This window comes from Elephas maximus, chromosome 2 (assembly GCF_024166365.1).
Source record: "Elephas maximus indicus isolate mEleMax1 chromosome 2, mEleMax1 primary haplotype, whole genome shotgun sequence".
NCBI classification, from domain to species: Eukaryota; Metazoa; Chordata; class Mammalia; order Proboscidea; family Elephantidae; genus Elephas; species Elephas maximus.
This window is the reverse complement of record NC_064820.1, coordinates 204589495-204594466: the sequence shown is the minus strand read 5'-3', so window position 1 is coordinate 204594466 and position 4972 is coordinate 204589495. Positions and strand designations below refer to the sequence as shown.

The window sequence follows — 4972 nt, the reverse complement described above, 5'->3', positions numbered from 1 at the left end:
TCAGCGCTTAGATGCCAGACATTTGTTTTATTCTCAGAGCTTGCTATTTTGCAGAGTTTGCCTCTATTTCTCATTTCTAATCTAAAATTAATTGAATCTATTATGGTTAATAATACTCTGTTTTTTTTAACTTGGGGACATCATGTTATATTTTACATGTGGTAACTGAGGTTCATGGAGCATTATTTTCAAGAACATTTCCCTTGTTATTTCATTCATCAGAAAAAAATATATAAATAACTATGTAAGGGGAAGTATTTACATGCCAAAAAGGCAGGAAGACAAAGCAGCATCATGATGGAGAAGGCCCTAAAAAGGGAGACCAGATTCTCTAGCAACCTAAGGAAACAAAATTCCCCAGGGCCAATGTGCTGCCACCTGTTTATAGCGACTCTACACTGAATTGTGACACTAAGAACTCTGCTCTTTTTTCATTGACTGCTGGATGGTATAAAATGCTTCAATAAATGTCTTTATCTCAGGTAAAGGAAGGCATAAAAATATAATATTGGCTATAAAATGAAGTGTTTTAAGATATTATTGTAATGAGAGCAGAAATATCTGGTTGTTATTGCCTGAAATGAGAAGAGATGTTGCATATGAATCACCAGGGCAATCACCAAGGAAATCAATTTACTGAGCTTGGTCCCAAATATTTGAGAATCTCATTTGTAATCAAAGGAAAAAATATAGTGTTATATACTGGCTTTGGGACAACCCCCATGCAGACATGTGACCTTAAAATTAATTTACAGAATTCTAAAAATCAACACCATAAAAATATTCTGAAGGAAGTTTTATTTTATTCTATGGGAAATGAGCAATGACTGAAAGATTTAGAGACAAAGAGACACCATAGCCATCATTATAGATTGTTAAATGGGTAAGATTATTTATTCAAGTGCAAAGATAAACTAGAAAACTTCAATACTAGAAAAATAAAGAAGAGAGATGAAATAAAATAAGAATTGTGGAGGTCAGAAAAAACAGAATACATAGCCTACTTCATTTGGTTGACAATTAAAATTTCTCGAGTATGATTGTGAGAGGACCTCAGGGGAAGCTCAAGAGATCCTCTGGGGTGCAGGGGTAGAATAGGAAATTTCAGAAACCTGCAATATGCCGGGCTCAAGAATGCCAACAGTCTAGGGTACATTAAAAATATATATGAAAAAAAGATGATCAAGTTATGGGGTATCATCAAAGGACAAAATATTCATTTCCCCATGTCGGATCAACTGTAGGATATGGCTTGTTGATTTCTACTACAGGTGTTTTGCTTTGATGGGGCTTTTTATGTTTTTCTGTTTAATTTTCTTTAATGAGAATGTAACTGTTGTGTTTTTTTTTTTAATTCTGGCCACAGGAGTACATGGAAGATGGCGCCAACCAAGAGATAAAAAATATTTTAACAAAGAATCATATCTCCTATTTTTTTGCCTCTGTAGATTTTCAGTACATATAGGTAATTTGAATGAAAACATGGTTCAAAATAATGAAGCCTCAACTGACTTCATCGTTCTAGGGCTCTTCCCTGGGTTCAGGTACCCCCATCTCCTCATCCTCGTCATCCTCCATATCTACATAATTGCTTTTACTGGAAACGCCCTCCTGATCCTCCTCATCTGGCTGGACACCTGCCTTCACACTCCGGTGTACTCCCTGCTCAGCCTGTTCTCCCTCATTGACCTATCTTACATCACCAGCACAGACCCCAAGATAGTAACCAATTACTTCACAGGGAGGAAGAACATTTCCTATTTTGCCTGTGCAGCTCAGTTGTTTTTCTTTCTCACCCTTGGCCTTGCTGAGTGAATCCTCCTGACCTTCATGGCTTATGTGGCTTATATGGCTGTCTGTAACCCTCTGAGATACACAATTCTCATGAGCCCCAGGGTCTGTCTGCAGATAGCTGCCGCAGTCTGGATTGGGGCAGCTCTGGCCTCCCTTGTCCATACCATCTACCCAATGCATTTTCCTATCCGTGGCTCCAGGAAGATTAATCATTACTTTTGTGAGAAGCCTGCCATCTTGAGACTGTCTTGTGTGGACATATCAACCTATGAGATGGTGAAATTTGTGTCAACTATTGTGTTCCTTCTGGTCCCGTATGTTTTTACGCTGTCATCATACACCCTCATCTTCCTCACTGTCCTCAGGATGAATTTCCACAAGGGGAGGAACAAAGCCCTGGCCCCTGTTCTTCCCACCTAACCGTGGTGAGTGTCTACTTTGGTCAGGCCATCTTCATCGACATGACACCCAGCTCTTCTCACACCTGAACAAGACCAGATAGGAGCCGTGCTTGGCACCATAGTGATTCCCGTGCTCAACCCACTCATCTACAGCCTGAAGAACAAAGAAGTGGTGGGGGCTCTGAGAAAGAGGATCGGAAGCTATCGCAACTGTGAAAATGCCAGTTTCCACAGTGTTCTTCTCAGAAATGTTCCATCCTCAATTTTCAGAATAGCCATAGTTAACTCACATCCTAAGGTTTTTGTTATAGAGAATCATTACTGACATCAGATGGACCTTGGATGAAAGCAGAGAATACCAGAAAAATGTTTACTTGAGTTTTATTGACTATACAAAGACATTAGACTGTGTGGATCATAACAAATTACGGATAACATTGTGAAGAAAGAGAATTCCAGAACATTTAATTGCACTCATGCAGAACCTGTACATAGACCAAGAGGCAGTCATTTGAACAAAACAAGGAAGTAGTGTGGTTTCAAATCAGGAAAGATATGTGTCAGGGTTGTATCTTTTCACCATACTCATTCAATCTGTATGCTGAGCAAACAATCTGAGAAAATGGACTGTATGAAGAAGAACGAAGCATCAGGATTGCAGGAAGATCAGGGCTGAGGTGCACCTGACCTAAGTCATGGCATTTTCAATCACTTCATATGCATGCGAAAGCTGGACAATGTACAATGCTTTCGTTATCATTGGCATAAACAATATGCCAGCCACTTTTTATGCCTCTGGACCTCAGAGATTAGGCGTTCCTCTGGTCCTAATGCATTTAACGTCCCTCTTTTTTTTTTTCACTTTTTTTTTTATTTATTGTGCTTTAAGTGAAAGCTTACAAATCAAGTCAGTCTCTCATACAAAAACATATACACACCTTGCTCTATACTCCTAGCTGCTCTCCCCCTATTTCCTGTGTCCATTCGACCAGCTCCTGTTCCCCTCTGCCTTCTCATCTCACCTCCAGACAGGAGCTGCCTACATAGTCTCATGTGTCTACTTGAGCCAAGGCTCACTCTTCACCAGTATCATTTTCTGTCCTATAGTCCAGTCCAATCCCTGTCTGAAGAGTTGGCTTTGGGAATGGTTCCAGTCTTGGACTAACAGAGGGTCCGGAGACCATGATTCCGTCAGACCATTAAGGGTCCCTCCAGTCTCAGTCAGATCATTAAGTCTGGTCTTTTTACTAGAATTTGAGGTCTGCATCCCACTGTTCTCCTGCTCCATCAGGGATTCTCTGTTGTGTTCCCTGTCAGGGCAGTCATTGGTGGTAGCTGGCAACATCTAGTTCTTCTGGTCTCAGCCTGATATAGTCTCTGGGTTTTGTGGCCCTTTCTGTCTCCTGGGCTCATATTCACCTTGTATCTTTGGTATTCTTCATTCACCTTTGCTCCAGGTGGCTTGCGACCAATTGATGAATCTTAGATGGCCAATTGCCAGCTTTTAAGACCCCACAGGCCACTCACCAAAGTGAGATGCAGAACATTTTCTTGCTACATTTTGTTATGCTAATTGAGCTAGGTGCCCCCTGAAACCTTGGTCTCCAGACAAGGTGGGTCCCTTTTGAAATGTATGAAGCTCAGCAGTCTGGAGTTGGAGCCTCATTGTTGTGTAACTTGAGCATTCAGATGATGCTTCCTGGATGTGTTATTTTTGTAAACTTTTGCCTTTTATCCTTTATTTCTGTGAGATAAGGCTTGCAAGCATAATTACAGCTTTCCTATGTAAGAGTTGGAAACCCTAGTGATATAGTGGTTAAGAGTCTGGTAGCTAACAAAAAGTTGGCAGTTCAAGTCTACCAGGTGCTCCTTGGAAACCCTAGGGGGCAGTTCTACTCTGTCTTACAGGGTCACTGTGAGTTGGGATCGGCTCGATGGCTGTGGCCTTGATTTTTTTTTTTCTTTTTTATGTGACAGAGAACCCTGGTGGATTTTTCTGTGTCATATTTGGAAAACCAGAGGTTCTCCGTGTTACCTAATGGAAAGGTGCCTGCCATAAATTACTTATCTAGCTCTCATAGTATATCATCATACCACAGATTGGTGGTGCCACAGTGCCACTTGCCTCATTGGTAGCTTGTATTACTAGATCATATTTATCAAAATCCATATTACCAACCAAAAATTTAAACACACTCAATTAGTAAGCATGCATCCCAATACTGAAAACACATGCCATCAAAAAAAAAAAAAATTAAGGAGAAAAAAACATAGTAACAACAGGGATAAGGGAGACTGAAGAAGAACTGATGTCTTTGAATTATGGCGTTGGTGGAGAATGTTGAATATACCATGGACTGCTAGAAGATCAAACAAATCTGCCTTGGGGGGAGTGCTGACACAATTCTCATTGGAAGAGAGGTTGGCTACACTTCGTCTCACACACTTTGGATATGTTATCAGGAGGGGCCAGCCCCTGGAGAAGGACATCGTGCTTGGTAAAGTAGAGGGTCAGGTAGAAAGAGGAAGAACCTCAACAAGGTGGATTGACACAGTGACTGCAAAAATGGGCTCAATCACGGCAATGACTGTGAGAATGGTGCAGGAATGGGTAGTGTTTCTTTATGTTGTTGCTATGAGTCAGAACCGATTCAATGGCATCTAACAATAACAACAACTTAACTGGAAGTACAATATGGTGAAAGTATTAGGGCTCGTGTATATTAGCATTTGATTGTTGGAATGGAGTTGTCCTTAGTGTCATAGTGGCATCTTCA

The 4972-nt window shown here is 40.8% G+C and overlaps 1 pseudogene; it reads left to right on the top strand.

The window, feature by feature from the left end:
* The first annotated feature begins 1482 nt into the window (after positions 1-1482).
* On the top strand, positions 1483-2520 carry LOC126067592 (olfactory receptor 2AG2-like; annotated as a pseudogene).
* Positions 2521-4972: the final 2452 nt, after the last annotated feature.